This window comes from Elephas maximus, chromosome 25 (genome assembly GCF_024166365.1).
Source record: "Elephas maximus indicus isolate mEleMax1 chromosome 25, mEleMax1 primary haplotype, whole genome shotgun sequence".
NCBI lineage: Eukaryota > Metazoa > Chordata > Mammalia > Proboscidea > Elephantidae > Elephas > Elephas maximus.
This window is the reverse complement of record NC_064843.1, coordinates 52,926,622-52,951,929: the sequence shown is the minus strand read 5'-3', so window position 1 is coordinate 52,951,929 and position 25,308 is coordinate 52,926,622. Positions and strand designations below refer to the sequence as shown.

General features: G+C 39.9%; 1 protein-coding gene across 14 annotated transcripts in view; it reads left to right on the top strand.

Annotated features, from left to right (window-relative positions):
• The window catches only part of TASP1 (taspase 1), a 353,923-nt gene that overhangs the window by 268,883 nt on the left and 59,732 nt on the right, over positions 1-25,308 (top strand). The gene's annotated exons all lie outside the window — the stretch shown is intronic.

Here is a 25,308-nt window from a genome sequence, read left to right as displayed (position 1 = left end):
TTTTTAAAAACCTAAAAGGACCCTGAATTGACCCAGGGGGCGGGACCACCTGGTCGTGCGAGTGACGCCCTCCCAGTTTGCGTGAGAGGTGTGGCACACCGGAAGGAGAAGTCCCCGGGAGGAACTGATTGGTCCCGAAGCGCAGAAAGTAGCGTCCCAGACGGGGTGCCGTCCTGCCAGGGCTTGGGCGCGCCCACGAGCGGGGCGTGAGCGCGGAGTCCATTTTTATTGCCCTGAATTGACCCAGGGGGCGGGCCCACCTGGCCGTGCAGGTGACGCCAAACCAGTTCGCACGAGAGGTGTGGCGCTCCAGAAGGAGAAGTCCCCGGGAGGAAGTGACTGGTTCCGGAACGGGGAAAGCAGCGTCTCAACCCGGAAGTCATCCCGCTGGGATTTGGGCGCGTGCACGGGCGGGGCATGAGCACGGGGTCCATTTTTATTACCCTGAATTGACCCAGGGGGCGGGCCCACCTGGCCGTGCAGGTGACACCAACCCAGTTCGCGCGAGAGGTGTGGCGCTCCGGAAGGAGAAGTCCCGGGGAGGAAGTGACTCGTTCCCGAACAGGGAAAGCAGCGTCTCAACCCGGAAGTCATCCCGCTGGGATTTGGGCGCGAGCACAGGCGGGGCGTGACATCGGGACCTAATTATAATCGCCTGAATAGACCCTGGGGGCGGGCCCACCCGTTCGTGCGGGAAACGCCCACCCAGTGCCCACGAGCGGTGCCGCGCACCGGAGGAAGTCCCCAGGAGGAAGTGACTGGTTTCCGAGCAAGGAAAGCAGTGTCCTAGCCAGGGACCCGTCCAGCCCGGATTTTGGCGAACGGGGGCGGAGCGTGAACGTGGTGTTCAGCTCTATATTCTGTGGTGCTACACTCCTAGCTCTCAGATCCCTCCCCCACCCTCCCCAGGCGACCCCATTAACATCCGAATACCCGGAGCCAGAGAGAGAATTCAGATAGGGATCTGACTGCATTTTTTTTTAGCTGACTACTTGGAAAATCTAGTTTCCCAGTGATGGCTTGGAGACAGCAGTCCATATCAAACCACATAAAGAAACAGACCATGACAGCTTCTCCAACCCCCCAAACAAAAGAATCAAAATCTTTCCCAAATGAAGATACAATCCTGGAATTATCAGATACAGAATATAAAAAACTAATTTACAGAATGCTTAAAGATATCACAAATGAAATTAGGATAAATGCAGAAAAAGCCAAGGAACACACTGATAAAACTGTTGAAGAACTCAAAAAGATTATTCAAGAACATAGTGGAAAAATTAACAAGTTGCAAGAATCCATAGAGAGACAGCATGTAGAAATCCAAAAGATTAACAATAAAATTACAGAATTTGACAACGCAATAGAAAGTCAGAGGAGCAGACTCGAGCAATTAGAATGTAGACTGGGACTTCTGGAGGACCAGGGAAACAACACCAACATAGCTGAAAAAAAATCAGATAAAAGAATTAAAAAAAATGAAGAAACCCTAAGAATCATGTGGGACTCTATCAAGAAGGATAACTTGCGAGTGATTGGAGTCCCAGAACAGGGAGGGGGGACAGAAAACACAGAGAAAATAGTTGAAGAACTCCTGACACAAAACTTCCCTGACATCATGAAAGAAGAAAGGATATCTATCCAAGATGCTCATCGAACCCCATTTAAGATTGATCCAAAAAGAAAAACACCAAGACATATCATCATCAAACTTGCCAAAACCAAAGACAAACAGAAAATTTTAAAAGCAGCCAGGGAGAAAAGAAAGGTTTCCTTCAAGGGAGAATCAATAAGAATAAGTTCAGACTACTCAGCAGAAACCATGCAGGCAAGAAGGGAATGGGACGACATATACAGAACACTGAAGGAGAAAAACTGCCAACCAAGGATCATATATCCAGCAAAACTCTCTCTGAAATATGAAGGAGAAATTAAGATATTTACAGATAAACACAAGTTTAGAGAATTTGCAAAAACTAAACCAAGACTGCAAGAAATGCTAAAGGAGATTGTTTGGCCGGATGACCAATAATATCAGGTACCAGCACAATACAAGGTCACAAAACAGAACGTCCTGATATCAACGCAACTCAAACAGGGAAAGCACAAAAACAAACAAATTAAGACTAATTCTAAAAAATAAATAAATAAACAAAATAATACACACAACAGGAAATCATGGAAATCAATAGATAAACGATCAAAATAATCAAAAAGAGGGACTAAATATAGGAGGCATTGAACTGCCAGATGGAGAGTGATACAAGGCGAAATAGAAGGATACAAGTTAGGTTTTTACTTAGAAAAATAGGGGTAAATAAAAAGGTAACCACAAAAAGGAATATCAATTCCATAACTCAAGAAAAAAGCCAAGAAAAACGTAACGACTCAATAAACACAAAGTTAAACATTATGAAAATGAGGATCTCACAAGCTACTAAGAAAAACATCTCAGCACAAAAAAGCATGTGGAAAAATGAAATGGCCAACAACACACATGAAAAGGCATCAAAATGACAGCACTAAAAACTTACTTATCTATAATTACGCTGAATATAAATGGACTAAATGCACCAATAAAGAGACAGAGAGTCACGGACTGGATAAAAAAACACGATCCATCTATATGCTGCCTACAAGAGACACACCTTAGACTTAGAGACACAAACAAACTAAAACTCAAAGGATGGAAAAAAATATATCAAGCAAACAATAAGCAAAAAAGAAGAGGAGTAGCAATATTAATTTCTGACAAAATAGACTTTAGACTTAAATCCGCCACAAAGGATAAAGAAGGACACTATATAATGATAAAAGGGACAATTGATCAGGAAGACATAACCATATTAAATATTTACGCACCTAATGACAGGGCTGCAAGATACATAAATCAAATTTTAACAGAATTGAAAAGTGAGATAGACACCTCCACATATATAGTAGGAGACTTCAACACACCACTTTCGGAGAAGGACAGGACATCCAGTAAGAAGCTCAATAGAGACACGGAAGACCTACTTACAACAATCAACCAACTTGACTTCATTGACTTGTACAGAACTCTCCACCCAACTGCTGCAAAATATACTTTTTTTTCTAGCGCACATGGAACATTCTCTAGAATAGACCACGTATTAGGGCATAAAACAAATCTTTCCAGAATCCAAAACATCGAAATATTACAAAGCATCTTCTCAGACCACAAGGCAATGAAGCTAGAAATCAATAACAGAAAAACTAGGGAAAAGAAATCAAATAATTGGAAAATGAACAATACCCTCCTGAAAAAAGACTGGGTTATAGAAGACATCAAGGAGGGAATAAGGAAATTCTTAGAAAGCAACGAGAATGAAAATACTTCCTATCAAAACCTCTGGGACACAGCAAAAGCAGTGCTCACAGGCCAATTTATATCGATAAATGCACACATACAAAAAGAAGAAAGAGCCAAAATCAGAGAACTGTCCCGACAACTTGAACAAATAGAAAGTGAGCAACAAAAGAATCCATCAGGCACCCGAAGAAAACAAATAATAAAAATTAGAGCTGAACTAAATGAATTAGAGAACAGAAAAACAATTGAAAGAATTAACAAAGCCAAAAGCTGGTTCTTTGAAAAAATTAACAAAATTGATAAACCATTGGCTAGACTGACTAAAGAAAAACAGGAACGGAAACAAATAACCCGAATAAGAAACGAGAAGGACCACATCACAACAGAACCAAATGAAATCAAAAGAATCGTATCAGATTACTACATAAAATTGTACTCTAACAAATTTGAAAACCTAGAAGAAATGGATAAATTCTTAGAACAATACTACTTACCTAAACTAACACATTCAGAAGTAGAACAACTAAATAGACCCATAACAAAAAAAGAGATTGAAACGGTAATCAAAAAACTCCCAACAAAAAAAAGTCCTGGCCCAGATGGCTTCACTGCAGAGATCTACCAAACCTTCAGAGAAGACTTAACACCATTACTATTGAAGGTATTTCAAAGTATAGAAAAAGACGGAATACTACCCAACTCATTCTATGAAGCTACCATCTCCCTGATACCAAAACCAGGTAAAGACATTACAAAAAAAGAAAATTTTAGACCTATATCCCTCATGAACATAGATGCAAAAATCCTTAACAAAATTCTAGCCAATAGAATCCAACAACACATCAAAAAAATAATTCACCCTGATCAAGTGGGATTTATACCAGGTATGCAAGGCTGGTTTAATATCAGAAAAACCATTAATGTAATCCATCACATAAATAAAACAAAAGACAAAAACCACATGATCTTATCAATTGATGCAGAAAAGGCATTTGACAAAGTCCAACACCCATTTATGATAAAAACTTTCACCAAAATAGGAATTGAAGGAAAATTCCTCAACATAATAAAGGGCATATATGCAAAGCCAACGGCCAATATCACTCTAAATGGAGAGAACCTGAAAGCATTTCCCTTGAGAACGGGAACCAGACAAGGATGCCCTTTATCACCGCTCTTATTCAACATCGTACTTGAAGTCCTAGCCAGGGCAATTAGGCTAGACAAAGAAATAAAGGGTATCCAGATTGGTAAGGAGGAAGTAAAGCTATCACTATTTGCAGACGACATGATCGTATACATGGAAAACCCTAAGAAATCCTCCAGAAAACTACTGAAACTAATAGAAGAGTTTGGAAGAGTCTCAGGATATAAAATAAACATACAAAAATCACTTGGATTCCTCTACATCAACAAAAAGAACACCGAAGAGGAAATAACCAAATCAATACCATTCACAGTAGCCCCCAAGAAGATAAAATACTTAGGAATAAATCTTACCAAGGATGTAAAAAGACCTATACAAAGAAAACTATAAAACTCTGCTACAAGAAATTCAAAAGGACACACTTAAATGGAAAAACATACCCTGCTCATGGATAGGAAGACTTAACATAGTAAAAATGTCTATTCTACCAAAAGCCATTTATACATACAACGCACTTCCAATCCAAATACCAATGTCATACTTTAAGGGAATAGAGAAACAAATCACTAATTTCATATGGAAAGGAAAGAACCCCCGGATAAGCAAAACATTACTGAAAAAGAAGAAGAAAGTGGGAGGCCTCACCCTACCTGATTTCAGAACCTATTATATAGCTACAGTAGTCAAAACAGCCTGGTACTGGTACAACAACAGGCACATAGACCAATGGAACAGAATTGAGAATCCAGATATAAATCCATCCATTTATGAGCAGCTGATATTTGACAAAGGACCAGTGTCAGTCAATTGGGGAAATAATAGTCTTTTTAACAAAGGGTGCTGGCATAACTGGATATCCATTTGCAAAAGAATGAAACAGGACCCATACCTCACACCATGCACAAAAACTAACTCCAAGTGGATCAAAGACCTAAACATAAAGACTAAAACGATAAAAATCATGGAAGAAAAAATAGAATCTACCCTAGGAGCCCTAATACAGGGCATAAACAGAATACAAAACATTACCAAAAATGATGAAGAGAAACCAGATAACTGGGAGCTCCTAAAAATCAAACACCTATGCTCATCTAAAGACTTCACCAAAAGAGTAAAAAGACCACCTACAGACTGGGAAAGAATATTCAGCTATGACATCTCAGACCAGCGCCTGATCTCTAAAATCTACATGACTCTGTCAAAACTCAACCACAAAAAGACAAACAACCCAATCAAGAAGTGGGCAAAGGATATGAACACACATTTCACTAAGGAAGATATTCAGGCAGCCAGCAGATACATGAGAAAATGCTCTCGATCATTAGCCATTAGAGAAATGCAAATTAAAACTACGATGAGATTCCATCTGACACCAACTAGACTGGCATTAATTCAAAAAACACAAAATAATAAATGTTGGAGAGGCTGCGGAGAGACTGGAACTCTCATACACTGCTGGTGGGATTGTAAAATGGTACAACCACTTTGGAAATCCATCTGGCGTTATCTTAAACAGTTAGAAATAGAACTACCATACAACCCAGAAATCCCACTCCTCGGAATATACCCTAAAAATACAAGACCCTTCACACAAACAGATATATGCACACCCATGTTTATTGCAGCTCTGTTTACAATAGCAAAAAGCTGGAAGCAACCAAGATGTCCATCAACGGACGAATGGGTAAATAAATTGTGGTATATTCACACAATGGAATACTACGCATCGATAAAGAACAGTGACGAATCTCTGAAACATTTCATAACATGGAGGAATCTGGAAGGCATTATGCTGAGCGAAATGAGTCAGTTGCAAAAGGACAAATATTGTATAAGACCACTGTTATAAGATCTTGAGAAATAGAAAAAACGGAAAAGAACACATACTTTTGTGGTTACAAAGGGGGGAGGGAGGGAGGGAGGGAGGGAGAGGGCTTTTTATTGATCAATCTGTAGATGGGAACTGCTTTGGGTGAAGGGAAAGACAACACTCAAAACAAGGAAGGTCAGCCTAATTGGACAGGATTAAAAGTAAAGAGGTTTCCGAGATAAAATGAAAGCTTCAAAGGATAGTGAAGCAGGGGCTGGGGTCTGGGGAACTTGGTTTGAGAGGACTTCTAAATCAATGGGCAAAACAATTCTATTATGAAAACACTCTGCATCCCACTTTGAATTGTGGCACCTGGGGTCCTAAATGCCAACAAGCAGCCATCTAAAATACATTAATTGGTCTCAACCCACCGGGAGCAAAGGCAAAGGAAGAACACCAAGGTCACACGACAACTAAGAACCCAAGAGACAGAAAGGGCCACTTGAACCAGAGACCTACAATATCCTGAGACCAGAAGAACTAGTTGGTGCCCGGCCACAATCGATGTCTGCCCTGTCAGGGAACACAACAGACAACTCCTGAGGGAGCAGGAGACCAATGGGATGCAGACCCCAAATTCTCATTAAAAGACCACACCTAATGGTATGATTGCGACTAGAGGAATCCCAGAGACAATGCTCCCCAGAACTTCTGATGGCACAGGACAGGAACCATCCCCGAAGACAAATCATCAGGCATGAAAGGGACTGGTCAGTGGGGGGGAGAGAGATACTGATGAAGAGTGAGCTAATTAAATCAGGTGGACACGGGAGAGTGTGTTGGCAACTCTTGACTGGAGGGGGGATGGGAAGATAGAGAGAGAGGGAAGAAGGTAAAATTGGCACGAAACGAGAGACTGTAAGGGCTGACTCAATGGGGGGAGAGCAAGTGGGAGAAGGGAGTAAGATGTATGTAAACCTACATGTGACAGACTGATTGGAATGGTAAATGTTCACTTGAAGCTTAATAAAAATTAAAAAAAAAAAAAAACCTAAAAGGTTATATCATACAGAACACCTAGAAAGATAGCAAAAGTAACCCCAGATTATTTACTTTTGTTCTCCATTTTTATCTCTACTAGAGTTAATAGGACAACCTTCTTTATGAAATTGTGAGTGTATATATATTTGTGTATCTGGATACTCATATACACGGACTATGTGAGATCATCAGGGCAACGAATGTAGATAAAAGAAGATGTCAAAGAACTCTGGAACACTGCAAAGTTAAGATCAAGGAGATGCAGAGGAACCAGCAATGAGATTGAGAAAGAGCATTCATTGCTCCTCCTGGAGAAAATGCAGGAGTTTGTGAAGTCCTGGAAGTCAAGTAAAGTAAGTGCTTCAGGCACCACTAAGGGATCAGCAAGTTTCAAATGCTGCTGACAAGTAGTCAAGTTAGATGAGGACTGGAGGATTTACCATTGACTTAAACAGTATGTGGAAGTCATGGGTGACCTTGTAAAGAGGATTGGTGTGATGGGGATAAAAAACTGATTTGAATGAGTAAAGGAGATTATGAGAGGAGAAAAATAGGAGACAGTGAGTGTGGTCAAATGTTCAAGGAAATCTTTTCTTAAGGGAAGAAGAGAATGGGTAGTAGCTGAAGGGGGAATTTTGTTGTTTTTATTTGTTTTTCTATATAGGAGAAATTAGAGCAAAAGTCTAAGCTCACTCGAATGATCAGGAGAGGAACAAATTATGAGGGTGGGGGTAAATTGCTATTGTGAGATTTTTGAGTAAGGAAGATGGAATGGGCAGGTGGAGTGGTTGGCCTTAGAGGAGCATGAACGTGTGCGGTAACAGGAGGGAAGACGGGTCCATGTGCGTGAATCAAGAAGATGTGGTGGAAGCTCTGATTGCTTCTTTTTTCCTCAAGGAATCAGGAAACAAGGTCAACTGCTGAGAGTTAGAATGAAGGAGGAGATATTGGAAATTTGAGGAGAAAAGAGAAGGTACTTGGAAAATGTAGTATAATTGCCAGGTAGCATTAGGGGCCTAAAATGAGGTTCCCGTAAACTCATTGCCATCAAGTCGATCCTGACTCATAGCAACGCTATAAAAAAAAAGCGGTTATGAATTTAAAGAGAGAGCAATTAGAGGAGCAGTGCAGTTTTCTCCAGCTAGGTTCAGCTTATGAGTGTAGGTGGTGAGTTTGACGAAGCATGAGCAGATCACCTGGGCTGATGATGTCTTCAGGGAATTAGTTACCAGTGGACCATGGACTTTAACCTAGATACAGACAAAAGTGAGGACTTAAGGGGGATGATGGAAAGTTGAAGTATTGTTGGAATCTGGACACTAGAGGTTGTGCACTGGAAAACTAAGAGGTGGTAGATAATGAGATGCTTGCAAGTAAGATTTGCAGAAGAGTTGAGGTTATTGCTAATCACAGGGACTAAGCTGTGATAATGGGACTGAGTGGCTGATAGAGAGTAGAGGACAAGATCCTTGGGAGAGAGAAGAGGGTCAAGACGTTGAGAAGCCAGGGATTTTGAAGGCTAATCTCCGTGTTCCATTAAATCACTAGGAGTTAGCCAGGATGGTTGTTAGCAATTCAGGAGCATAAATCTTTGAGGAGTGATAGGGAGGGATCTTTGGGGGTCATTAGAGCAACTGCCACATAAGGGATGGTGGAGGATGTATGGCAGTTCATCTACTGAAATTCAAATCTGGCTGAGAATCTGTAACTCTGAGGAGGAAGACCAATAACTATCCCTCTCCAGACATGGCATGAATGTTTCATGAAAGTCATTTATTGTTTGCATAAATTTCAAACCCTGTGTACCCCTAATAAACATAGAAATGCCTAATGTTCATCACAATTAAAATAGGAAAATACCAACTGTTCTGAATTCTTGAATGTTAACATGGTATGTTGACAAGTTGACCTGCAGGTCCCCAATTCCTCCATGTTATGCTGAGCTGTGGAATTAACTGACGTGAATATGAAACTCTTGACAAGGCTCAAGAGTCTTAGGATGGCACCCAGTGGGACAGATAAAGAAAATGAGTGATTCATCTTTTCTTTAGCCCAAAAACTGATGTATGAACTTAGCTATGTGAATGAAAAATTTTAATTACTGGCACTCTCTTCTTTTATGTTGTTTACCATCAGAACAATATGCTTCACTGAATTATCGGTGTGGATCTTGCTGTTGTTAAAGAAGGCTCTAAAATATATGTGTTGTTTTGAAATGTTTTGACTTGACCTCTGTTTTTAATGTTAACCTTTTTGGTTGCACACTAGATTAAGGTTTTTTTTTGCCATTACTAGCCATGCTATATTTCGTTGTCTTTCTTGGTGGAGATGTATAATTGAAAACGTACAAATGAAAATATCCTTGTATCTCCTCTTAATATTCAGAATTTTTTTTAATGAGTCTCGCAGTGATGCTTTACTTGATCTCTGTGTTTTTAGACAATTTTGTGAATAGCTGGTCTTTTTGCCATTTACTAATTAGCCCCTTCTAGAATGCAGTCCAAGATAGACCTTGCTTATATGGAATTCTCAAAATTCTTAGGGTGACATTTTAGTGTTTATCCCAGATTATTCACATAACTGTCTTTATGAAATTATCAGTGTATGTCTATGTGTGTTTCTAGGTAAACTTGCTAGTCTGTATATGGAGTTCACAGAATTCTTAAGAATGACATTTCAGTATTAACCCAGATTATTAAGTTATTTATAAAATTGTGACAGTTATAGTCATCTGTATGTATATATACAGAAAAATAATTTGTAAAATATTTTTATTCATGCAATTTTACCAGATTAATTTAAACTTTTTACAAAAAAAAAATTAAACTTTTTACATAGTTCTGCAATATGGTTTTGTGCTTTCTTTTTTCTTCTAGTAGTTGTTTTTGAGCATAAAGGATTATTTATTGGTTTTATAATTTTCTAAATGCCATCCTAGTATATATACATCATCCTGAGGATGTTGTATATACAAAGTCTAATTCATGAAGTCCCATTTGCACTTTATCCTTCTTTCTTCTATTGTGTGATAGACAAAAGATAAGTGTTGCTTCTGGGTAATAGTGCCCATGCTTTTCTGCCAGATACCTGCTTTTGTTTTTGGCCCTTTTCTCATTACAACCTTTTAAATTAAGTTAAATTCTATTTTTTATTACTTTATCTTATTCGTATATTTTATTTTTCCTTAGAGTTCCTTGACTTTGGCTGTCTACTGCCCATCCTTCTATAAATTAAATCAATAGTGACTGACAAATCAGTGTTCTTTCAATGCTGTTGATGTTACATTAATTTTAGTAGAGATACTTTTAAAAATACAAATGTAGGAAAGGCATTAATAGTTTTGGGTTACCTTTGCTTTCTAGCTGTTCTGTGATGACAAAACCTCACTCTCAAAAAACGTTAAGAAATTTCAAATTCCTGGCTCTCATTTTCCCTATCAGGTAGTTTTTAAGAAGACATTTGTGATTTATTTCTGCAGTTTCTTTTTTCATTTTATTTATTAGACATAGTAAAAAGTTCCCCACAGCCCAAGGCCTCTAGGCATGTGTAGGCTATAAAACCTCACAATTAAATCAAATAGGGCAGCTAAAATTCCACAAAGAAGGTGAAAAGAAAGTTCAGGGCTTTATTTAGTAAAGAATGACAAGCCAAAAAATACATCCTGTCCAGTGCCCTAAGGTTAACAAATTGGAGCTTTGCTGGATTAGGACAGAGAGGGAATTCCAGAGATAATCAAGGCCCTGATGAACTGACAAGGGGGAAGAATTCAGAGCCTCAGACCAGGGAAGGAGTTGCACAGGAAATAGTAGAGCTTACTGTGCCCAGGATATTCTGATAACTGTTCTCAGGGGTGCAGCAATTGATCTTAACTAGCATGATGACAAGAGGACGTATAAACAGCCTGTTTGAAATGCAGGGCTAAGGTCAGTAATCCCTTGCACATATTCCAGCAAGGTACAAGGGCCTCCTAATGTGGAGTGAGCAGTGGCCCAGACGGTCTCCTCAGTAGAATGCCCAGCTTCAATCCCCAGTCTGATTTCTTCTTGTCTCCTACCCTGAGCAGCATTTGCTGCCGCATCTGCACAGTGCAGTGGGTATTGGCATGATTCTTTAAGCCATGCTGGGCCACTTAACGGGGACCAGTGAGGGAGGCCATCCGGAGGACGTGGAGGTGTCTCTCCACACTCACTGAGGAACTCTCACCTGGACCACACAGACATTTCCTCCACAGCATTCCGGCCTCTTCCCCTAACAGTCTCGGTCCTGCCACAACAACAGTCTATTCTCCACACGAGAGCCTGTTCTGATTCTTTATCTATAGGTTTATGTTAATAAAATATAAATCAAATATCCTTACCTCCTTTGATGGACCTCCACTGTAAAGTGGATAAAATCCAGATATTACCCCATGAGCTCACTGGTGTGAATCCTGTCTTTGTATAAATGTCCTTTTGCATTGATGGATAATTCCCTCTTATGGGTAATAAGCAGCACCAGATGAATACATAATATTTCTAAAGTTCTGATGTCCTTTGAAGGTCTTTGTGCAGTGATTGGTGTAGATGGACCTAGGCACTTGCAGGCACTCATCTGCCTTATTTGATCGTGTTGGCCTTGTTTACCAGGTCCGTTAAAAACACCAGCATGGCTCTTCTGAAGCAAATGGCATTTGCTTGTGAACATTGGTGCCTTGGACTATATTGTAAATGTTGTAGTTAGCCACTGTTGGATTGGCCACTGGCTCATGGTGACCCCATAGACAATGGTATGAAATGCTGCCAGGTCCAGCGTCATCTCCATATCAGTTGCAGATCAGACCATTGTGATCCATAGGGTTTTTTTGTTTTGTTTTGTTTTTTGCTGATTTTCAGAAGTAAAGTACCAGGTATTTCTTCCTAGTCCGTCTTAGTCCGGAAGCTCTGCTGAAACCTGTTCAGCATCATAAAGCTTATTAAAAACCCATTGACATCAAGTGGATTCTGACTCATAGCGATCATATAAGACAGAGTAGAACTGCCCCATAGGGTTTCCAAGGAGTGGCCAGTGGATTTGAACTGCTGACCTTTTGTTTAGCAGCTGAGCTCTTAACCACTGAACCATTAGGGCTTCATACCAACCACTTGGAGGCAGAAAAACCTGGTGATTTATTCACATAAAGATTTCAGCCTAGGGAACTCTATGTATATATAACCATGCTCATGTGTATAGTAAATATTGTTGTTATTATGTGCCGTCGAGTTGATTTCAACTCATAACGGCCCTACAGGACAGAGTAGAACTGCCCATAGGGTTTCGTATGCTGAAATCTTTACAGGAATAAATCACCAAGTCTTTTCTCTGGTGGAGCAGCTGTTGGGTTCAAACCAGTGACCTTTTGGTTAACAGCTGAGCACTTAACCATTGTGTCATCAGCATTCTTGATATAGTAAATATCATAAGGTATTTAGCACAGATGGAATCTAGAATTTAATAAGCAATAACTAGCCATCTAGAAAAAAATTAATGTTTTCAATACTGAATCAGTGAGGTCTTTCATATATTTATGATTAGTTCACCTAAAAAATTTGCCCATGCAGGGTGTTTTCACCTTAGTCGTAAACAACTTACCATCAGATCATTTTTAGAACTGAGAGTCGTTTTGTTTTGTTTTTGTTGTTTTGTGGGAGTGGGTTGATGGTTGCTAAGATTGATCTTCATGATTTAGGAATATTATGGATGATGATTATAGCCTTAATAAATCAAGTAAGATGGATTGGAGGAATAAAAAGTGACCATAAAAATGTTTTCTTGTTTCTTCTTACTACGTTTACATCTCAGAAGGTGTTCTCTAAAGGTGTTTATTTGATCAATGGCATAAGAGACCCTTTTAAATTTATGTAGAGATGTGACTGCATATTTTCTTTAGTAATACCATGTAACATTTGTCTAAAAATTGATTTTGAGGGTGTCAAGTATATAACTGATGCCAGCTTTAGGCTTTCCTGGGGAAAATCTATAAAGACACCCTAACTTTTAAGAAAAATCACAGTTAATTAAATTATGTTCATATGAAAATTCATGTGAGAGTGGGAGGCAAGAAGACCACTAAGCAAGCCTGTGTTTAAGATCATATGAAAAAATCCCATGAAAGTTGCAAAAAATGTTATGAAAACCATGAGTAATGGGAGTAAAGCAGCCCAGTCAGATAGATTCAAGTCACCGGGGACCTGTATGGGAATCATGGCATCAATGGAGCATACAGATGCAAGTACATATGGGAATTTAATATGGGATAAAAATGGTACTTCAAATCAGTAATAAGATAAATTTTCAACCATAATTGTTGGGCAGTTGGCTGACCACTTAGAAGACAGCAAACAAAGCAGGAGCTCCACTGCAGTCCTTACACAAAATTAATTCCACACAGACTGAGATTTTAAATGTAAAAACTGAAATTATAAAGGTACTAAAAGAAAACATGGGTGAATTATTTTCATAATTTTGGATTAGGGAGTTCTTTTGCAGTAAAACTCCCAATACAGAAACCATAAAGGAAAAGATTGATAAATTTGATCGCATAAACATTAACAACTTTTCCCCCCCACAGAGAAAATCAAAAGATAGATAACAAACTGGGAAAAATATTTACAACACTTAAGAGCATGGACTTACTACCTTAATATATAGTTTATCAGATTCGTAACAAAAAGACCAAGAACCCAGTAGGGAATGGATAAAGGAAGTTTTCGGTTTGAGATTGTGTTTGATTGCTATGACATAATTCCAGCTATCGGGGCTTAATAAAATGAACGATTTACTTTTCTCACATAAGGAAGTCTGAAGGCAGTCCAAGGCTGCCACAGTGGGTCCACGGTATATCAGTGCTCTGCTGTCCTTGGAGGATGGCTTTATACTTTGTGATCACAAGATGGTTATTCTACCTCTAGCTAGTACATCTAAGTCAAATGGGAGCAGCCAATAAGATGCATGCTAGTTGAGTGCCCTTTAACGAACTCTCCTAAGAACTCTGCCACATGGCCTGCCAGATCAAGGGAGTTTGGGAAACTGAGCACATTCCTGCCCCGAACAATATTAGAGATTTTTCAGCAACAAAGAGGGAATAGATGACAGGTAGGCAACCAACTGATATGCCACAGGTTATGAAGGCAACTTACAGATAAACAAATACAAATAGGTATTTAAACATACAGATATTTAACTTTATTCATAATTGCTGCTGCTGGCTGCTATTGCCGTCGAGTCGATTCTGCCTCACAGCGACCCTATAGGACAAAGTTGAACTGCCCCATAGAGTTTCCAGGGAGCATCTGGTGGATTCAAACTGCCGACCATTTTGGTTAGTAGCCATAGCTCTTAACCACTACACCACCAGGGTTTCCTTATAATTAAATAAGTGCAAATCAAGACAACAGTGAGATACCATTTTTCATGTGTCAGATAGTATCAAAAAAAACCTTACTAATACCTAAGGTTATGGGAAAATAGTACTCTCAAACACTGTTGCTTGTGGGTATAAATCCTTTGACAGTGAAATCTGGGAAATTATAACAAACAATTTAAATAGGCATGCTGATTAATCCATCAACTTTGCATTTAGAAATGTATCCTACAGATACACGTGTATGAAAGGTAAACATATACGGATGTGCACTGCTCGTAATGGCAAAAATCAAACAAAACTGGAAACAACCTAAATGTCTGTCATCAGGGAAATAGTTAAGGAAATCATGGCATATATGCCCAGGAACATATTAGCTGTTAGAATGACATAAGTAATTCGTGTGTGCTGATATATAAGGGTCTTCAAGTTATACTACTGAATTAAAAAAAAAAAAGCTGGATGCATAATAGTTTGTATAGCATGGTACCGTTGAGTAAAAAATTTTAAAAAGATGTACGTGTAAGTATGGATAAATTTAAAGGAACATACTACAAGGAGCTCTTAATGGTAGTCACCTCTGTGGAGTGGGCCTGGAGAGAGACAGAGACTTCTCATTACATAGTCTTGTACCACGGTATCTCCGTTATTATGCTTAATTTTTCTTTTTAGCATTTACTGCATTTGTTTATTGTCCATCATCTCGTAGATAACTTGCCACGAATTTTGCTTTGTTCATTCCTATGTACTCAGGGCTCAAACAGTGCTTGACAGAGTTGATTCTTAAATATTTTCAAGTGAATTACTGTTGTAATTCATGGCTCCTAATCTAGTATTTATTAATAAGCAAGTATGAACCCACCTACCCATCCTATTTCCTCTGGGAAGAGTTTGCCTAGTCTGGACCCTGTTTTCTGCCAATCTGACTTTATTTTGGCCTCTTCTGCCTTGTGACACTCCTGGAGGTGGAAGTTGTGGCAGCTGGAACTTGGGGGCAGAAAGGTTTTCTCTGCATCCTCAAGCAACTCGAGGGCACCAGGGCAGAAAATCTTCCTTGTCAAAGTTAACAGGAAGAGCACAGGAGCCAAGGTCAGAAAAGGCCCACTGGCTTCCAAGTGAGTCTCCAGTCGGGCATCTTCACTTGCTTCCTCTGTCAGGGATTCGGATTTGTCACTCCACCAATTTAGCTTAAGTGTGAGCTTGTGTATTCCGGATCCCACCACTCAGATAAAGTGCTGGAACAGAATATTCAGAAAAGGAAAATGCCTTTTGATCCTTCTTGTATTGCTTTATGATTTTTTGAAGCATGTTATCTTTTCACCTCAGCTGAATTGTTCCCTGGAGGACAGAGATCTTGGGTCAAACTTTTTTTTTTTAATATTCTGAAGTTTTTTAGCACAGTATCAAGTGCATCTACTATATGATTGAACCAAAAAGCAGCAGCTTTAATGGAGTCCTTGATTAGGTTCCAGCTCCTAATATTGGTAGCATAATCAATAAATTTATCTAAAGATTGTCTCTCTTAATGTGTTTAGGTTCGGCTTATAGTTTGGAATTTCCTGAAACAAGTTGACTTTTTCTGTCTTTTGAATTTTGATCAGTCAGGGATTTGAAAAGTGCCAGTGGCCGAACCCGATTTTCCACACCCCCTGGCCTTCATCTCTCCTGCTTACAAACTGGAGTCCTGAAGACTATGCTTGTTACCAGAAACCCCCACGTAGTGTGATGTCCATGACTGTGCGAGAAGTGGGCTGGCTAGGAGCGGGTGTAGTCCCCAGGGTTTGGAGTCAGAGGACCTGGATCAGCAGATTAATGCCTTGCTGCCCACTTCCTCATGTTTCTGTAGGCCTGCCATTTGCCTTTCTGTGTCTCTGGTTCTTTTTTTCCTTCTTTTGATTTCTTGTCAATCCATGGGGCCCTGGTGGCTCAGTGCTTAAATGTTTGACTGTTAACGAAAAGCTTGGCAGTTCGAATCCACCCCAGTCCTTGGAACCCCTAGACAGTTCTACTCTGTCCTATAGGGTTACTGCTTTGAGTCGGAATCAACTTAATGGCAGTAGGTTTGGTTTGGTTTTTTGGTTTTGGTTTCTTATCTATAAAATGAATATAGTGATAATTATTCAACTGGGATTTTTGTGGCAACAGCAAATGATAAAATGTATTTAATACACATCTTACAGGATGGTGGAGGAAATCTTGTAGACTTTTTTTCAAAAGGCAGGCTATGCTGTCACCTCATTAATGGAGCTAACACTTCAGAGCTTAATGATTGGCTCCTGTCATTATACCATGTGGTCTTCATGTCATTCTGCTTACGCTTCACATCCACAAGAGATATACTGCTGTTATGTGCCATCAGGCGACCCCATGTACAACAGAATGAAATACTGCCCAGTCCTGTGCCGTCATCACAATCAGTCATTGCTATGCTTGAACTATCATTGCAGCCACTGTGTCAGTCCACCTTGTTGAGGGTTTTCCTCTTTTTTGCTGACCCTCTACCTTACTAAACATGACGTCCTTCCCCAGGGACCAGCCCCTCCTGATAACATGTGCAAAGTATGCAAGATGAATTCTCACCATCCTTGCTTTCAAGGAGTACTCTGGCTGTACTTCTTCCAACACAGACTTGTTTGTTATTCTAGCAGTCCATGGTGTATTCAATATTCTTCCTCAGCACCATAATTCAAAGGTATCAGTTCTTCTTCGGTCTTCCTTATTCATTGTCTAGCTTTCACATGGATATGAGGCTATTGAAAATACCATGGCTTGGGTCAGGTGCACCTTAGTCCTCAAAGCGATACCTTTGCCCTTCAGCAAATTTATGCTAACATAACTTACATGCATCTTTAGAGAAATGGTTCCTAAGAAGTATAAAGTGTTTTCCTGCTCTGTGTTTAAAGAATATTTATAATCTCTCTTGTTCTTTTAGAGTTAGATGTCTGTGATTTCAGTAGGGAACACTCATTATTCTCCCGTCTTTTCTTTTCTTTTTTTTTTTTTTTTGTTAACCTAACTTCTAAACTGTGTGTGTCAGTATATTTCTTTTTCTCAATATATGTGTAATTCCTCCTAGAGAAAACAGCATTCAAGTGCATTGGCATATAGACATTAAAAGCAGAAAGCAATGCACAGAAATGTATTTAAATACAGAAATTCTTTGTTAAATGTAACAAGAAGATAGGACACTAGTATTTTCCTTCTGGCTACAGAATCACCCTCTTGATAAGTTCTCACGTGTTGAAAAGGAAGCATCGCGTCAGGTTTTACAAAAGGAGCTTTAATGTTTTGACTTGCCTGGCACCGGGTAGTGCTGGTTGCTACTTGTGGGTAGATGTGATCTTGGACCTTAACCAAGATAAGGACTAGAGTGAGGACAGGTTGAAGAGTTGTTGGAGTCTGGGCACTGGAGGTTGTGCACTGGGAGCTAAGAGGTGATGGATAGTGAGCTACTTACCAGTGAGATTTATGAAAGAGGTAAAGCTGTTAGTCATCTCAAGAACTAGGTTATGATAACGGGAATGAGTGCCTAACATAGAGTAGAGTATAAGATCTTTGGGAGAGAAGAGGGTGGTCAAGGAATTGAGAGATCAGGTAGCTGGAAGAATAATCTCCATGTACTATGAAATCAGTAGGACTGATGGCAGAGTGAATGTTAGAGAGACAGTGATTCAGGAAAATAAATATTTGAGGAGTGATGGGGAGGGGCCTCTGGAAATAATCCTAGAACTATAGATCTTAGAACTGATAAAGACATCAGAAATTATTAGTGCAGTCTCCTAATTTTTCTGATGAGGAAAGGAAGCAAGGTTCAAGGTCAAATAGTGCCAAATCTAGGATTCAGATTTCCTGATTCCACGGCTCAATGTTCTTTCCATTTGTATTTTGTGGACATCCATATTTATTTTGTATTTTGTCTGTCCATCGTTGACCCTACTCTACAGGCCTTGTGGTCACAGTTGATTGTTCCAGGCTTAGCTGCTGTCCAAAGCCAGGCCAGTCACGGTTCTCCATCCTCCTGGGTCTTATTGATGGTCACTGAGAATGCACTTGATCTGAGCATTTTTCAAATAAAAATTAATAAAAAGAAGAAGTCTTTCTGGTAGTGAAAGTTGTCAGATACACAGTTCTGGAGCTACCTATGGCCATTACCATCCACAGAGAGGAAGCCCTTTCCAGTTCCTCATGAAGTCTATCACATCCCTTCCCTTCCTGAAGTTTGTTTTTTCTCCCTTAAAATCATTCTAATTGGAATTCTTTCACTTGAAGTCAAAGAATATGGATTAATATTCACGTTGACTTCTCTGTTTTAATACTTGTAGTGATTCTCTTCTCAAATGTCTTCAAATTTTTCGTCCCTAAACTTATGGCGCAAATATAATGAGTAGTTGTCTAACTTATATACAGTATGGATTTACAGCAACCTAATGCATGTTCACATTACGTGCTTTTTTTTTTAACTGGGTTAATGCATGTTCACATTACATGCATTCAATCACAGTGAATGTGTCTTACAATCTGTAATTATAATTTCATTTCATCACCATTACAGATTTAGGTATTTAAAGAATGCATTTGAGACTATTTTATTGTGGTTAATGAGGCTTAATCTTCTGTATATGCTTATTCTGTGCAGCTTTGCACATGTGTTAATAGAACTTCAGACTGACTAGTTTATTAACTTTTGCCTCCACTTTTCTTCTATGGGTATAGAAAGCACCTAACGCAGTTCCTAACATGTCACTCCATGTTTTTTGGTTTTTTTTTTTTTTTTTTTCTTATTATAAGAATAAGGAACACTGCTTCCTTTTATACACAGATGGTTTACTGTTTTTAACTTGGGAGGTTGATACCCTAGCACCACTACCATCACCAGATGTCAGCTGACCACGGTTCTAACTATTGTAGGTTAACCAAGCAGATAGAGCAATAGATCTTGTTCAGTATAACCTTTTAGAACCAGCAAAATGCTGAAGTGTCTTCCTGCCATCAATATTACTACCATCAAATGTTTGAATAGCATCTAAGATGTTATCAAGTTCATATGTATAAATTCAGTCTTCACAGCAGCTTGGAAAGATATCCATGATTTATAATTGAAGAAACTGAAGCATGGTTTTGTTTGTTTATTTTTAATGTGTCTTGCTTAAGAATACATAGTTCTTAGCCACAGCTACCCTGAGACTCAAAACAAGGTTCTCTGTGTGAATCAGTGTTTTTTCTACTTCACAGTGATAATATGAAATCTGAGTACTTCCTGTGAAAAATATGGAATCTTCAAATATACTTTAATCATTCTTTTGTTAAATTATTGAATGAGCACGTACTGGGGGCAAGAGGCCCTGATATATAATCTTCCATTATGCCCTGGGTCCTTGCCCCCTTCAAAGCAGTCATGTATTTTTTGTTACCCTCAGTGCCACACTGCAATGATGTAGGCAGGATTGTGTGTGTGTTGAGGAGATTGGGGAGAGGGGAGGGCAGGCAAATAAGCAAAAACACTTTGCTGATCACTAGGAGGATTCAAAGATGAATCAGACACCCTCACCTCTGAGAACTTAGGTCTGTGTAAATGGCACTGGAGCTGAAGAATAGATTTACTGCGGGGGGCGGGGGGCGGTGTGGAGAGAGCCAGGAAGGACAGTTCGCAACAGTGGGCCCACGTGAAAATCTTGATGGAATGGGGTATAGTAAGTTCAGTTTGGATAAGGTTAGAAAGAGAGGAGAGGGCTGGGTCCAGTTAAGGAGTGTGGACTTAGCATTCTGTGAGCAGTTGGAAACCATTGAATGTTTTCGAACTATTTAGTGATGTGAACTTGGTTGGAGTGCATATTTCTTTTTAGAATAATCTTTGATGTCCCTCTTTCACATACCCTCCATATCCATTTTATCAACAGCCCTATTAGTTCTACCTCCAGAATATGTCCCAGACCCAACTTCTGTAGACAGTCTCCACTGCCACCAGGCTCCCTAAGCCACCATCATCATCTCTCAACTGGACTGCCACAGTAGCTTCTTAGTGGCTTGCTACTTACACACTTGCCCTGCTGATCCATTCTGCATAGCAGAATACCTTTTACAAACCCAAATAAAATCTATCATTGTCCTGGTTAAAACCCTCCATTGTTTTTTCATCACACTTAGAATCCAGACTCCTTGCTGTACTCACCAGGCCTTCTGTAATCTTCCGTGACCTGTCTCTGCCTCTCTCTGAACTCCTGTTCTACCCTCCCCACCCATTGCCTCCCACGGCTCCTGCCACTCTAGCCTCCTTTGTTTTTCTTGTACACATCAAGCCCCTTCCCACCTCAGGGCTTATACACTCGCCGGTTCATCTGCCTGGAATGTTTTTTCTTCAGATCCTCACATGGTTAGTGGCCTTCCCAGACCCCCAATATAAAATGCCCCTACCCCCATCATACTCTCCATCATTTGCTGAGATTCATTTTCTTCACAGCACTTAGCAACATTCTGGATGGATTTCCTTATAGATTTTTTTAGTTTATCACCCATCACCCAATGCTACTAGAATGTAAGAGGTGACATTCTTTTGTTCACTGCCGTATTGCTGGTGCCTAGAAGAGTGCTGGACCATGGTAGTAGCTCGATACATATTTATTGAATTAATTAGCTTAGAGATGTGAATGACATGAGCAGGGAGACCATACTGGAGTCTATTGCAGTGTTTCCAGTGAGGAGTAATGAGAGCACATCAAGGGTCTTGTCAGTGGAATGAAGAGGAAGGGGCAGGCACAAATGCGATTACAGGGAAAACTGACAGGATGTGAAAGTGGTTTGAAGTGTTAAGGCGTTGGATGAGGAGGAAGTAGAGGGTTCTGAGCTATAAGGAACCCAGGAAAAGTTCCCAGATTTGGTGGGAAAAAGAAACAATTCTAGAGGTGCAAAGTTTGAGTGCTGGTGAGGTGAGGTATCCAGCAGGCAGTTGGAATGGAAGTTATCCAGAGCTCTCCATTTCCTGAGAGACAGAGCTACAGCAGAAGCAAGGACCATGGGTTCAGAGATATGGGGGAAAGCCACATTCCTCACTTATCTATGGCATGGCTTGTCATTGAGCCTCTCTGAACGTCAGGTTCTTCATCTATAAAATGATAATAAGATGCCTCATGGTAGAGTGGTTCTGAGAAGTAAACTTCAGAACAGGCAAACTGAGATTCGAGGCCTAGCATAATTTCTGAATGACTGTGAGATGCTGTCTCCTTTTCCCCTTCATTATGAGCTAAGGGTTAAAAATTTTAACACAGTTTAAATTTGTGTTGCTGTTGAGAAATTTGATTTCCAAAGCAATGCATGTATGTGATTTAAAAAGACAAATGGTACTTCCAGGCTTATAATGAAAATAAGCATTTCCCTTTACCAACACTTTTACTCCCCCAACCCCCACCACAGGTTCCACTCCACTTGAGGCTACCAGTTTTAACTGTTGCTTCTAGAATGTACTTCTATAATTCAAATTATTGTGCTTGAATTTTTAATTTTAGATATTATTTAGATATCAAATTTAGATATTATCATCTTTACACCATGGAAGGTGAAGATTCAGTTTCCTTATATCTCCAACCCTAAGCCTATGTAACCTACATACGCTTCTCCTGCCTTCAATATATTATATCCTGGTTTTTGGCTCATCGGTATCCAAAGTTTATATTTCTGACTAGAGCTGTTCACATCTGAGCCACATAGTATACTGTGATTCCATTTCCTTGTACAACTTCTTATTTTTTCTGCAGTTAATATTTGCCTTGAATTTTTTTTTCATACTAATCACTTTTTCATCTCCACACTTCCCCCATAATCTGAAACACTGTTCTCAATCATTTCAAATCCAACATATATTCGGTCAGTTTAATTTTTTTCACCGTTGGCAATACCTCTCCTGGCCTCCTCTGCTTCTTGCTCCAGTTTACTCTGTAAGCCTACTGTGTAGCTGTGTATCATCTGGAAACTCCTTTGCCCTTTCTTGTTTGGATCTCCAGTTTCTGGATCTCATTTCCTCCCTCATTATTTACCTTACTCCTTCATTTTGCCAAGGCACAGTCATCCTGTAGCTTTCTGAGAAAGTGTACACGGAAAATACATTCTTTGAGACTTTGTAGAGCTTTATTCTACCTTCACACTTGATTAATATTTTGAATGAGTATAGAATTTTCAGTTGGAAATAACTTTCTCTCAGCATTTTGAAGACAGTGCCTCATAATCTGCTAGTTTCTGTAATCTTACTAATTGCTATTGAGAAATGTGATACCATTCTGATCTCTTTCCTTTCCATGTGATCTTTTTCTCCATCTGGAACTTTTAAGACCTTTCTTTCTTTCCTTAATTGCACTGTCTTCTAACTGCACTAAAAAAGAGACAAGGTAGGCTAATCCCACCTTTACTGCTAACTTGTTTAGGTTGTAAATATCAGCATGAATCCAATTCCCACCTAGAAATGGATCCAGGCTTCACCTTCCCACATCTCCATTCCTCTTCATCAGCCACCCACATGGCACTTTCTCATCTCTCATCACTTGGGGCCAGGTCATCTCATCCTAGGCCACCCTGAGCCAGGTCAAAACACACAAGTTAGAAGAACTCTGTCCTTCTGATCAACTGCCTGAGCAGCTGTTCTCTGAATTCAGCCACCCAGAGCTGAATTGGAACTCATAAGTTAGTAAGGGCTCATGTAGCCCTCCTCTGAATTAGCTACCCCACTAAGTCATAATACACAAGCTAGAAGGGCCCTGCCCTTCAGGCTACCAAATAGGCAAGTGCCAGCCTTTCTGCTGGCTCTCCCTGACCCCTGTGGGTTCATTAATTCCTTGAAACAACTTACAGAATTCACAAAGAATCATCTATATTTACTGTTACCCATTTATTACAACCAGAAAGGATACAGATGAAGAAACACAAGTCTTGCTCTGGCAGGGGTCTGGGCACTAGACTTCCATTGTCCACAGGGACATGCCATCCTCTTTCCAATCTAGGAAGCCTAACTGCCGTTCAGGGCCTTTTATAACAATGCATATGCATGATTGGGGTTTCAGTTCATAGTCATGATCTATCAAATCAACGAATTGCACCATGCTCCCTGTCCTTCTTAAGGTTAACTACCAAGTGTGGTATGTAGCCCCCACTCATTTGCACACATTTTAGGTGCTTTCCAAAGGTTTTATATAATGCTGGGGAGGTGCCTTTGTTAGGTAAGGGTTATTTTCAAGAACCTGACACAAAGGCCAAATTGAGTTCTTTATCATACATCAGTATTTTGAGATTTCACAGTGATCTATCTTCATGGGGCGCTTTTATTCATGTGTTGTGCTGGGTCTTTTTACTCTGAACACTCATCTTTCAATTCTTGGAAATGTTCTTGATATATTTCTTTTAAATTCTTTCCCTCCCATTTTTTCTGTTCTTTCTTTCTGGAATTCCTATTATTCACATATTGGAACTTCTGGCCTCTTCTTATTTCCTTACTTTTTTTCCCCCTTCTCATTTCACATCTGCCCTTTTTACTTTTTTTTTTTTACTTTTGCTCAATGTATTTGCCTAAGTTTTCCCTTTGGTACTTTTTTTTTGTTTGATTTGGTGTCTTTTCTAAGACAGAGGCCTACCTGAAACAACTAGCATCTTAGGTTGTTTGTCCACATTAATAATTAAGTACCAAGAAGTTGAGCTGAATACCTTCAGTGTATGAATAACAAGTGCCACCTGGAGCTCCTACAAGAAGCTCCTCAGGCAAGGACAAGCTATTCTCAAGTCGGTTTTTACTCATGAGCTGGTTGGGTGCGCAGAGAGGAACTGTCTAGGTTCCTCTCTTTTTTGGCAGCTATCAGCCTAACTTCTTGCACCCTGGGAGCCGGTGAGGATGGGAGCTGGTTATTTCACTGTTTAGCTCAAAGACTTTTACTTCAGCCTCTGTTCTCAGTGTAGAGCCTTCCTCCTGCCCCAGCTGAGCTTGATGCCCACAAGTTTCAAGTCTCTCTGGTTCAGCCTCCCTAGAGGTAAATACCCTGGCCTCTCCAGAGTTGAGGAGGAGGAGCTTTCTCTCTGGGCAGGAATCTGGGGCTCTACATCAGGGGTTGTCAAACTTTTTCTGTAAGAAGCCAGAAGGTAAATATTTTAGGCTTTGCGAGCCACATAATGGTCTCTGTCAAATATTCTCCTCCTCCTCTTTTATTTCTCCTCCCCTTATTCCTGTTCTTCCTCCTTCTTTACAGTGCTTCAAATATATAAAAACAAAAACATTTTTTAGCTTGCAAGCAGTACAAAAACAGACTGCAGCCCAGACAGGTTATAAGTTTGGCTGACCTTGGTCTAGATGATCCTTTTAGACATTGTCAACGAGCCATCTTCATTTGAGCCCTACTCTGCACCCCTGCCTTCAGAGGAACGTGAAGCCTCTAATATCTGATCCTTTTTGGGATTTATGGCAGAACGGGGTACTGTCTTATAGGTGCCCCCCGCTTTACTGCCCCATTGAAACTTAAATTTCAGCGTGCACAGGTCTGCTAGGGGAGCAAATACTTGCCCATTTTTTTTCTATTTTTCCAGAAAGCCATTTTTTTGTTGTTGTTGTTGTCTACCATCATCTCCTTTCT